The sequence below is a fragment of the Dermacentor albipictus genome, chromosome 1 (genome assembly GCF_038994185.2).
Source record: "Dermacentor albipictus isolate Rhodes 1998 colony chromosome 1, USDA_Dalb.pri_finalv2, whole genome shotgun sequence".
Classification (NCBI taxonomy): Eukaryota; Metazoa; Arthropoda; class Arachnida; order Ixodida; family Ixodidae; genus Dermacentor; species Dermacentor albipictus.
In genome coordinates, this window is record NC_091821.1 from 242,561,750 (window position 1) to 242,574,616 (window position 12,867).

Consider the following 12,867-nt stretch of genomic DNA (forward strand, 5'->3'; position numbering starts at 1 on the left):
ATCAGCATAGATTATGTATTGGGCTGAATGGTCAACATTTACAATATCATTAATAAATATATCAAACAAAAGCGGGCCCAATATGCTGCCTTGGGGAACTCCATATTTAACAGGTTGCATAGAAGACTGAGTTCTGCTTATCGATACACATTGATTTCTGTTTGTTAAGTAGTTTGAATTAGATTTAGGGCAGCACCACGAACACCGTAACACTGCAGCTTTCCTATTAATGTTTCATGGATGATTTTGTCAAAGGCCTTGGACATATCTAAAAATAAGCCGAGTGTGAATTTTTTGCTTCAACATTTTTAAGTATCCATTCTTTTTGAAACAGTAGAGCACTTTCTGTTGAAAAACCTGATCTAAATCCGTATTGCGATTTAGTTATGACGGAATGTTAATCAAAAACGTTTGACAGTCTAAGATGAATAATTTTTTTCGAGTCCTTTGGAGAATAGGGGAAGGATTGAAATAGGTCTATAATTCCCGAGAATGTTTTTATCTCCACTTTTCTGTATTACTGTCACCTTAGCATTCTTCACATTCTCTGGGAAAATGCCAGTTCGTAAGGAAAGGTTATAAATATGTGTCACACACGGGCTAAGTAGATCAATAATATATTTAATCGGCTCCACCTTTAGACCATTTATGTCCCCGCTCTTACTCATCTTAAAGTTTTTAAATACTCTTAATACTTCATTTTCATCAGTTGGGTAAAAAAATATTGATTCCTTGAGCGGCAAGGGTAAGTAATCAAAGGCACTATCTTGATGTGAGCTCTCAGTTACAGATGTAAAGTATTCATTAAATTTGTCGGCTAACTCCTTGCCTTTGATAACTTCATTATCAACTACAAGTTCTTCTAAACTACTTCTTACTCTACCTGGAGATATGATGGAGTGTAATTTATTCCACATTTGTTTGATATCTGTGACGCCCTCGAACATGTTATAATAGTAATTTCGTTTAGCTTGTCGTTGTAATCTAATGATCAAATTTCTACATTTTTTAAACATCCTCAAAACATCTGGATTTCGGTTAACTAGGAATGCATGAAAAAGCCTATCCTTTTCCTTCATGATCTTTAGGATCTCTGTGGTCATCCAAGGTTTGCGGGCACGCTTTGTTCTTTTAAAAACCTGAAGTGGGAAATGTTTATTATAAACTGAAGTGATCGTTCGGATAAAGTTGTCGTAAGCTAAGTCTAAAACATATACATATTTACAAGGAAATTCAAAGTAATACAGAAAAAGTCCACGATGAAATTGTAGCAGCCGATGACTCCCGCCGTCCGTTGCTCCTTTTATGCCCTGCGTGGTGATTGTTCAGTCAGGAGACCGATGACATCAGGTCCCACCAATCCGGAGGTCGGTTGCCCTTTCCCTCCGAAGGGAGCTTGATCGGAAACGCACGCACATCACTGGGCACAAACAGGAAAAAGCGGGGGTTGCTGAAACAAGCTTAGTCCCCGCAAGAAGGGCTAGGCTTGTTCCAAGGGGGGCAAGGAGAACTCGGTTTCGGTGTACGACTGCATTGCGCAGTCACCGATGCTGCAGCCCTGAGCGTTCTCCGCTCCGTTCTTCCGCGTCAGGTCTTTCCTTGGCTCGGCCGCCACCCTATCTGGGTCTACCCTAGACGATTTCAGAAAGTCGCCCAAGTGCTCGGATACGAGCAAGGTCTCCAGCGCCTGCTTAACCTTCGCATGGCTACTGGAACAAGCCTCGTCCTCGCAAGGAACGCCCTCCGGAACGGCCACTCTTTTTCAAACAAACTTCTTTTTCAATCAAACGAAGGTATTATCCGCTCATTATAAAAAAGAAAAGAGTAAGAACAAGAAGTCGACAACTATTCTGCAGTGGGAACATGGAAAGAGTGATGAAGAAAGAGTGAGATTGGTTGCGCGTTCTCGTTAACTGTTTGGAATCAACAATAACCGATTTTCACATATTAACAGCCTGTCTTTCGACCCCAAACATTCTTAAAAGAACTTTCGTGCCCGTTTCATGACACCATTTCGCGCTTGATTTCTACATTGCTGCATTTTAAGGCAGGAAGCAGGCGTAAAAACCTCTGTTCCAAGCACATATACCAGGACGACAACCCGCACCCTACATTAACGATTGCTTTCCATAGACACAGTCTTCAATATAAAACAAGGGTTTAAAAATATTGCGTTCATCGTTGTTTCGCGAGACAACTCTAGAATGTAGGGGCTAGATGCAATTGCGTGTTTGTTGCAGCAATTGTTTCTTTTCTTCTTTCTTTTTTTTCTGTTTTGAGCGGGAAAGCCTCATAGGTCAGCAGCACAGCAAATTTCCTGCGAATCATTATTTGAAAGTGGGTGGAGTTCGCATCGTCTATAATGTAGTCTATAATACAGTGTTTCTTTCTTTTTTTGCACTGAGCATTTTTTCTTTTAAAAACCCACAAATGTTACTCAAAACATATCATCACGTAGAAATTATCTGCCCAGACGACATCACGTGCAAAAAAAAAGGAAAGCACCCAACGTAATAAATTTACTAATAAATATTTGCATTGATAACTTACCAGTTACGAATTTTACGGCACATGTTGATATCGCAATGAAATTTGAAGGGAATCGTCGTGAAAGTCTAGTTACATGTTGCTACATTTCAAGATGGCCATGTAGACCGAAACGTAATATTATTCGTTCAACTTGCCTGATTACACACGTGGCACCACGATACGCGGCTCTCTGTCCAACCACTGTGTGACGTAAAAGCATGGCTTAAAATGAAGTTGCCGCCGCACTTACCGCTTCCCACGATCTCATTCCGATTGGCGTTGTGTGCGACTCCAGATTGGATGCATAGTCACTACGGCATCACGCGCGGGATGGACCACTTTGTCGCGCCGTGTGGCCAATCTTCCATGCGTCCTACTATGTCACAAGGAGGGGGAGGGGGGGATGCATTGCATGCCGCGCTTCGCCCGGCGGCGTGCGTAATCAGGTAAACTGAACGAGTAAATTTACCCAAGTTATTTCGGTTTACATGGCCGTGTTGAAATATACATGGAACTAGACTTCTATGACGATTCCCTTCAACTTTCCGACATAAACATGGGCCGTAATCGGTGTAATTAAAAAAATAATTGATGCAGTTAGTTTAATTAGTAAATGAATTTGGTCTTTCTTGCAAACGATCTCCGCCTGGGTACATAATTATTCTGTAGGGATGTGATTCAAGTAACTAATGTGGGCTTTTTTGTAGGTGTCCGAAATAAAAAAAAGCGCGCTGTATATCGTAACTGTATAGACCAGTTTTCGACTAAAACTCGTCTGGCGAGGTAACATACTCGTGCCAAAAAACATGCACTCGCCAAGAATCAAGGAACCCGTGATGAAGGGACCCGTACAGGGCCCGAAACGTCATGTTCTGTATTTTTCTTTTATTCTTGGCAAGTGCATGTTTTTTGGCACTACCTATATAGTAACGTCTGTCCAGCAATGTTTCAGCGTAAACCCTGACCAATATTTTTCTCGTGCGAGAACGAAGTCGTCATATCTTCTGTGTGATGCGCCTATTAGATTTATACTTTACAATGTTCCGCGCTAGCTAATATTAAGCTGTCATCGACAGTCTGAAAATATATAAAAAAGTAAAAACCAATCTTAGTCAGTCATGCATTCCAACTTTATTGAAATCTTGGCAATATACCTTTACAGGTGCATGGTAGGCCAAAGTGGAAATGACGCGATGATAGGAACTAGAAGCACAAATATAGTGACCCCTGTTACGGTTGGCGTGTAACACCCCGGGCTAAAAGGATGCTCGAAAGACCCTGCTCAACCTAAACGGAAGATGGATTCCTAATTTTCCCTAGTTGTCTCGCGTGGTTGCCGGTCTGGCAGGAGCCCCGCAGTGATGGCAGGCCCCTTTGTGTGTGCGACCAAAGGAAGAACCCTTTCCACGAACTGTCCAACTCTAGGGGAGAACGCTTTCCGCGAACCTAACAGGACCCGCGGGTTGCCGCCAGAGGAGGCAAGCCCATGCCAACTCACCTGGGAGCAGGGATCAGCCGCCTATCCCCGACCAGACTCAGTGCATGTCACGTGACGTTGACGTGAGCAAGATCTCGTTTACAGTTTTAGTGGGCCTATTTAAGGGGCCCAGCAATGTACTTTTTCAATTCATTCATTCTCTTCTTATCCTTCACCAACCATTGAATAAACAGTGCAAGTTTCGCACTAGAGAGAGAAGCGAAGACGGAAAGGCAGGGAGGTTAACCAGATTGAGTCCAGTTTGCTACCCTACACGTGGGGAGGGGAATGAGGAATGAAAGAAAGAGAGAGAAATCGTCTCGTCCTTGCCTGGTCGCCATGGTCCACCGGATGCCTGCAGCCCGCCGACAACGCCACGCTACCCAATAGTAACGCCGGTCGAGGTTCGAGAAACAGGAGTCGCAACAGCTGGTTGGCAGCGGAGGGATACGCTACACTGGAGACCCCAACTTTGGACGACATCAAGAGATCGTCTCCTCTTCGACCTCGTGACAACGTTCGGAAGGAAGGGGTCAGGATTCATGACTGCATATGGTGAGGGCACGACTTTTCTTCACTAAAATAACACTTGGCTTTACGTATATTCTTTTGGGGGGGGGGGGGAGTACAGGGCAGTGATTTTTCTTTAACCATGCACGGAAGTTTTTAGTACATCGAGGTTGTTACAGAGTAAAGAGTTGGCAGCACTAAGGGCAGCCATATGAACTTGAAGGCGCTAAAGAACCCGGAGTTATTTAACTTGGCCAGAGAATTGGGCCTCCAAATTAACGAATCAAAGAGAAAGCCGGAGATCATTGAGGCGATCGAAGTGACCGGGGCAGACGACGATGAACTGAAGGAATGCCTAGAGAGCATTGCGGATAAGGAGGAAGAGCGTAACCGCCTAGAAAAAAAAAGAAGAGCGCGAGCGGGCAGCACGTGAGGCCAAAGAAGAGCGCGACCTCGAAATGAGGCGTCTAGAGATTGAGTTTCTGAAGGCTCAAAATACTGAAAGACCTAGTACAGAGGCACGAGAAAGCGAGCGCAGAATGACAGATTTGATGGCACCCTACGCAGTAGGAGGGGACATAGGTATTATTCTGGTGTAGTTTGAGCGCACGTGTGAGAAGGCAAAATTCGCGAGAGACACGTGGCCGCAACGCTTGCTTACGTTGCTGCACGTGAAGTAGCTGATATCATTGCCCGCATGGGGAAAGAAGAAGCAGAGTTCTTCGATAAAGTCAAATCGAATCTGCTTAAAAAGTATAGATTATCATCAGAAGCATTCAGGCGAAAATTCAGGGAGGTCGGGAAGATCAAAAGTGAGTCATACTCAGATTTCGCATACACCTTGCAAGGAAACCTGAAAGAATGGCTCAGAGAAGAAGGTGCACTCAGCGACGCTGAAAAGACAATGCATTGCGTTGCTGTAGAAAATTTCTACCGCCGGCTGCCAGAAAACATCAAGTATTGGATTCAGGATAGGCCAGGCGTGGACGCTATCACGAGAGCGGCCGATCTCACTGAGAAGTACGTAACTCGCCGTGCGTTCTAAGGCAACGAAGCTCCTAAGAAGGAAATGAATAAATAGAGACGCGGCAAGCCAGAACGATGGTCAAAGTCGAGTCAGTATAAATCCAAGGAAAGGTCAGGTACGGTGAAAATTAGTGACGAGAACAGCAAGGGAAAGGAGGAGTCATCCGAACAGAGGGCAGAAAGGCAAATAAATCAGTAGTTTGCTACAACTGCCAGCAAACGGGGCGTATCTCCATGGGGTGCAAAGATCCCAAACTAGTGTTGATGTCACTAACTAGTAACGAAGAAAATCTGAAATTGCTAGAGCCGTACATTCGAGACGTCGTGGTAAACGCAAACTGTGTCTGGTGCTTCGCGACTCGGCAGCCACAATGGACGTGGTGCACCCGTCGTACGTGGAGGAAGGCCAGTTCACAGGAGAATGTGCTTGGATAAGGCAAGCCGTAGAGGCCTCCAGTGTTTGTCTCCCTGTGGCAAAGATTCGTACCGAAGGCAATTTTGGAGTACTGGAAACTGAAGCCGCCGTCTCGGCACATCTCCTGCCACAGTATCCATTTTTGTTTTCTAACAAATCTCAGCATTTGCTGCGGCGCAGGGGAATCGGGTTTAGTTAGGTAATAGTGCAAGCCCTAACTCGTCCCAAGGCAAGGGAGCTCGCGGCCAAGGCAGTGTACGAATGTCCAGTGGTGGAGGAAACAGGTTTGACGGAGGATTCATCAACCAGCACCAAACAGGACAGCCCTATAAGGGATATTGCGGAAAGTACACTAGCTAATGAAGAGGTCAGGAAAGCATCGGAGCCTGAAATGTCTCGAGAGGCAGAATGCAGAAGAAAGGGATTGAATGTGCGCCCTGCCACATTGATTGCTGAACAAGGAAAAAGATTCCGCCCTGCGTAACCTAAGGCCAGACGCAAAAGAAAGTGTGGTCAAACAGAACGTAAAGTTCCTCAAGAGGGCAGGCGTGCTCTATATAGAAAGTACGCCAGTCGAAAGGGAGTGCAATTCGACCAACTCGTGGTGCCGCATCCCTATTGTGAGCAGCTCCTGCACCTGATTCACGGGGGCTTTCGGACAGAACATCTGGACATTCGGAAAACAAAGGACCGCTTACTGCAGGAAGTTTACTGGCCTGGCTGCTTTCGGGAAGTGGAAGCACTCGTAAGAAGCTGCGACACATGTCAACGCATAGGCAAGTCCGGAGATAAGGCTAAAGGGCCAATGAGACTTGTTCCCATTATCATGGAGCCGTTTCGCCGGCTCATAATAGACACAGTGGGACCACTTCCTGCAACGCAGTCTGGCTATCGGCATATTCTCACTGTACTATGCCCCGCAACGATATCCCCAGAGGTGGTGCCCCTCAAAGAACTAAGCTCGTCGGTGGAGATCGTCAACGCGCTTTTGTCTATCTTGGGGCGAGTAAGAATCTGATGTTACCTGATGCAACAAATCTGCTGTTACCTGGTCCTCCCCAGCTGCCTTCCCCCTTTGCATAGCTTCCAAGGCTTTCTTTACTTCTTCCGGCGTTAATTGTGGGATGTCAAATTCCTCTAGACTATTCCCACTTCCATTATCGTAACGGGTGCCACTGGTACTGTATAAATCTCTATAGCACTCCTCCGCTACTTGAACTATCTCATCCATATCAGTAATGATATTGCCGGCTTTGTCTCTTAACGCATACATCTGATTCTTGCCTATTCCTAGTTTCTTCTTCACTGCTTTTAGGCTTCCTCCATTCCTGAGAGCATGTTCAATTCTATCCATATTACACTTCCTTATGTCAGCTGTCTTACGTTTGTGATTAACTTAGAAAGTTCTGCCAGTTCTTTTCTAGCTGTAGGGTTAGAGGCTTTCATACATTGGCGTTTCTTAATCAGATCTTTCGTCTCCTGCGATAGCTTACTGGTATCCTGTCTAACGGAGTTACCATCGACTTCTATTGCACTCTCCTTAATGATGCCCATGAGATTTTCGTTCATTGCTTCAACACTAAGGTCCTCTTCCTGAGTTAAAGCCGAATACCTGTTCTGTAACTCTATCCGGAATTCCTCTATTCTCGTCAAGCTCGCCGGTGTGCGCGTTCGCAGTGACCGCGTGTCCCGGCGGTCCGCTGCGAGCGCAACCCTTTCCCGCGCGCCCTTTCTGAGGGACCACCTGGGCTGGCCCGCAAAGGGCAGCGCGCAAATTCCAGACGCAAGCGCGACATAGAAAAATATGTGCATTCCTGCCTTTACGTGTTTGTCTATATTAATCATCGGGGGCGCTGCGCTCTTTTACATCCCCATGAAATGCCGCCCGGCGGCGGGGGTTTATCGTCCCTGGCTGCGCGAGCTGCGGCCGGCGCCGCTGTCAAGTGCGCAACGCACGCGCGCGAGCCCTTCTCTGCCGGAGCCTTTAATTTTACAGCGCGGGTCCGACTTTATGTGGGCCCTTCCTCCGCCGGCAGCCGGTCTCTCGCACGCGCTGCTGTTGTCGCGCTCTCGCACTGACCGCCCGCTTCCACGCATTGCGGTCACGTGCAAAGCCCGACGTGTCGGGGTGGAGCCGGCTCGTCGTAAACGCGCCTCTCGGGGTCGCGATCGGTGCGCGAGACGGGTCATGGCGCCCGGGCCACGTGCGCCGCTGGGCCTCGGCGGTGGACGACGCAGACGTGAACCCGACGGCCGTCGCGCCCGGAGAATGCATCGTGTACGCGTCAGCGCGACTCCGCTGGCTTTGCGATGGGGATGCTGCAGGCGTCCGCGACAAAGGCAAGCAAGATTCAAGAAAAGGCGTGAGCTTGAGGCCGAGTCCCCTTGTTAAGCAGTAGCAGCGGAACTAGGCACTGGCATGCGTTAAATGTTAAGGGCGTGCGAGGAAGGTGCCCGTGAGGGGGTCTCGAACACGAAAGACGCAACAGTCAGTTGTGCGCCGTTAAACCGATTGCGCTTGGTGTTCTTCAGGGACCACTATTTTTTAATAACTCTTGCACCGACATTGTCGCATAGCCCAAGTAGTTTTTTATGCGGCCAACACTGGTTTTTCGTACTCGCAATGGTCACTTAGATTGTACATCGCCGAATCATTTCGTATATGCGTGAACTACAACTGAACCGACTTGGTCCTATCACATGCTGGGAGGAGACCGTCTTAGAAAAGACAGTCCGTGGGATTTATTTCAGAAAGCTTTTCATTCGAAAGTGCTGTTTGTTAGTGGCCGGCCGCCTTCGCTAATAGTACAGCATCGCGACTAGCAGCCATCCGCATTTGTGAACAGTTCTACCGCAGAGATTCCCTGTGAGTAGGGACAGTGGAGATTGAGTGCTGTTTGCATGGGCGGTTACGAAAGCAAAGGCTATTAAAGTAGAGGCGGTTCAACGCTAAGACCGGCGGCGGAGAGTTATAGCCGGGGAGAAGGGAACCGTGGTTTAAGGAGAGCGCGCAAGGCGGACGAGCTCAGGTGTAAATTTCGCAGTTCATGAGAGCAATGCCGTTGCTTCGGATTGAAGTCACCGCAACTTCACCGCACCTCTGTCGAAAACATCCCGTAAACGCCCCAGACGCCCCAACGAGTCTGGAAATGTGTTCCTCCTGGCCTGCAACCATAGTCCCCACAGGACCAGGAAATTTTATTTTCTCCTCCCTACTTCCAGGACTGCGTCCCGCGTGGCATACTGAAACAAGAGACGCGTGCACAGCCAGAAGTTATGGTCTCTAAACTGAGCCATTATGGCCATTTCGAGCCTTGTTAAGCGTGCCATGTACTCTCGCCACAGTATATGGTTAGAAGGAACGATGCGGAAATGGAGAGGTGGCTTTTTAAGTATACGTGACAGGCCCGTGGACGAGAGGTTCAGATTTTATAATAGATTGGCCCAAGATCACAACATTTGCTCGCTCGTAATCTTCGAAAATCTTTGTAAAATATTTTCTTTTCAGTAGCTTGCTATTTACTATTAATAATAAACAATTAGCCCCTTACAATCAACGTAGACTGTCTCGGCTCCTGTAATGTGACCTCCGGTAATGTAATCCACTAGACCTTCAATCTTCCCTCGCCGACGTCGAAGGGAACATCCACTCGGGCCCTGATCTGTGGGCGCCATCGACGTGGTGTGCAGAAACGCCCAGCTCAGCTCTTAACTGTTCAGCTGCTCAAGTGCCTGCTGTCGGAGCAGGTTTCTATACGAATTAATGGTGAATTCTGGGGTTCTACGTGGTAAAACCCCGATTTTATTATGAGGCATGCCGTAGTGGTGGACTCCTGATAGATTTTGACCATCTGGAAATATTTAAAAGGCCCCTTACTAGGTCTGGCCTTTTTGAGCTGACAAGCGGAGAGCATACATTGCGTGATAGCGATCGTGTCTGCAAAGTATTACATCGCTACGCGCCACGGAAAGACCTGAAATTTCAAACCGAACGCCGTTTTCCCTTCTCCTCGCGGCCGCCGCCTCCAAGCCGGAGGATGACGCACAAATGCTAGTGTGCTACGTACACGTGTTTGCACTGTGACGTCGCTCGTGGTGACACGTGACTTCGAGAATTATTCAAGGCAACATGTGCTATTTGTGCAATATGGTGCTTGAATAGACGAATTAAAGCTTAGAGATATATTAAAACACACAAACCGAATGTCTGCATGTGTTTGCTTACTTCCGTTTCGTCTGCATGTTCCCGCGTCGTGCCGTAGCGTGCGCAGATACCGAAACTATGTTATTTTCTGCCGTGTTCCAGCGCGAGATCATGCTCTGTGATCCGCTTGTGTCTGTCTCACTATTCGTGTAGCACTGAGCTATACCGCTAGTCAGATGTCCTCGTGCACAGCGCGCAAAATCGTGCGCTGCGCGAAACAAGACAATAGAGAGCTTTAGTTTAGGGGACGCAAGCGGCTTGCGTACGCAAGAACTAGGGGTGACGATACTGCGCATGCGCAGACGCTGACGTAGGGGTCTGCACATACGTAGTACCGTCGCCCCTAGTTCTTGCGAACGCAAGTCCCTTGCGTCCCCTAAACTAAAGCTCTCTAATCACTACAGCTCGCGCACGACGCCATCAGTGGAAGTGCGCCGCGCCACAAAAAAAAAAAAAAATAACGAGGAGAAAAAAAAAATGAAGACGGGGCCCGTGATGTATGCGTCAGGCGATCCTCGAGCTCCGGTATGGGAGAACGCAGGGAAGGAATTTCGCTTGCGGAGGCTATACGGGGCGAGTGGAGAGAGGGTCTTGCGTGGCAGGGGAGCTCGCCTCCTGAAATCAAAGGTTCGCGGCACTGAAATATTTCTATCTCTGCTATTATTGAGCCAATATGAACTTTTGTGGCAGTACGCTCCCTGGAGGACACGTAACAACTTCCGGCGTATAACCAAATTTTGGTATAGGGCCTGGTGAGGGGCTCTCTAACGTGCCCCCAATGCACGGGACACGGGAGTTTTTGCGTTTCGCCCCCATCGAAATGCGGCCACCGCGGCCGGGATTTGATCCCGCGACATCGTGGTTAGCAGCGCAACACCATAGCCGCTAAGCTACCACAGCGAGTAGCAGGGTGGAGGGGTAGGTTTCTATATGTTTTCGGCTCTAGCCTCTACATCCGAAGGCGTGAAACGAGCAACTGCGCTGTTTACAAACTACTGAGTTCTGTGACATTCAATGACTGTTTTCTGTGCCTCCCTCACTGCTCTCGTTTCAGCTTTCAGTCCCCACACCACCCCATCTCGTCGCGCAGGGTAGCCTACCGGAATTGCCTCTGAATAACCACAATTCCTTTCGTCTCTCCCTCTCTTCTTTGTCGCTATCTCTCTTTCAGAACAGGAAGAAAGCACAATATACTTAAGACAGCTTTCTTCTATGCGATGTCACAGATGGAACCGCTTAGTACCGATTGCATCACTTGTTAAGTGACAGCCATTGCTTCTTTTGTCTTTTTGGTCAGTAACAGAAGTCAGGGATGGGATTTACAACTCTGGACTGGTGTCTCAAAATAAAGACTCTAGCTCTGTCTTTCTTGACGCTGTTACTTTGCTCCCTGACTGATGCAGAGCTCTTTTCACACAAATAATGTTCGTGCAACATTTAGTTTCTCTGCGTTCTTAACAGACTATAAAAAACTAACGACACTTTTAAAGCGAACTGACTGTATGGTAATTCATCCTCTCTTGTACTAGTCACCGTTCGTTGCAATTTGCCATTGTTAGCAACCTACGGTATTAATGAGAAGCGATTGCAACTATTGCAGTTGCGCACTGCACCGTGAAGTGAAAGTTGCGGCGAATGACAGTGTTACTCATACTTTAAAAAGGAAAATATGATGAACGACCCCGCTCCTGCACTGTGTACTACTTGGCATTCAACAGGATAGCTCCTTCGGAGACAACCGAAGGCCTTCTGCGTATCAATTCGCCTCCAGCTTCCGATGCAGCTCACGTAAGAGCGAGACCGGAAACATTTCAGGCCGTGTGCCGCACATATCTGCGTGCGCTAGCGCGGGATGAGGCGGGCTAACGGGTTTTCGCGTGTTGTCAACAGACAGTAGTGCGTCATGGTGGAAGCGCCAGTCGTCTGCATTATTCCTCCCAAGACGACTCAGCCTCGCCACTTTCTCGTGAATCATGCCGTTCGAGACCCGTGGCGAGAGGAAACATGGTTCTCCTCGGCGAACGCGACTCGAAAAGAATGGCTTGTCGAACTGCATCTGCAAGCGAGGAGTGACGTCACCCCTTGCAGTCCGCACGACAGGCAACACACTGCCGTGGTGTTGTCCACTCACCGCGGCTACGGCGTGACGGCGGCGCGTGCACTTGTGGCGCTCGGTCGGTCCGTGCGATCGTGGCCAAAATAAAGGGCGTCCATTCAATGCACTTCCGGCTGCGGCAGCCGTGACGCGGAGTTCCTGAGCGGCCTCGTTCCGCCGGGTGACGTCATCGGGGGTATTCCCCGCTCGTGAGCCGCGCTTATTATGCGCTCGGTTTCGTGCCGCCGGCTCCCGCAGCCGTCTGGTGCCTGCGACGACCAGGAAGGAGCCGCCGTGTGCGCGGCGGCCCGCGAGACGCAGCCCTAATTGCCGCCGGAGGGGGCCCTCCGACGCCCAGCCAGTCGAACTGCGCTGAAACCAGCCGCCTGATCCACGTGCCGCCAAGAGTCGTTTCATATTTCATGACAGATGTGTACAGTCGGACGCGCCCAAGGAGCGGTTGGTCTTCAGTTCCTTTTAGTTGCGTCGCTCTTATACCTGCAAGTCAATTTGTATCAGTATTTTTCGTTCTTTTTGAATGACAACGAAGCAGAACACTGAGTAATTATCGTATCTTCAAAACTTTCCGCTTCAAGAAAGTGCTGCAGTAC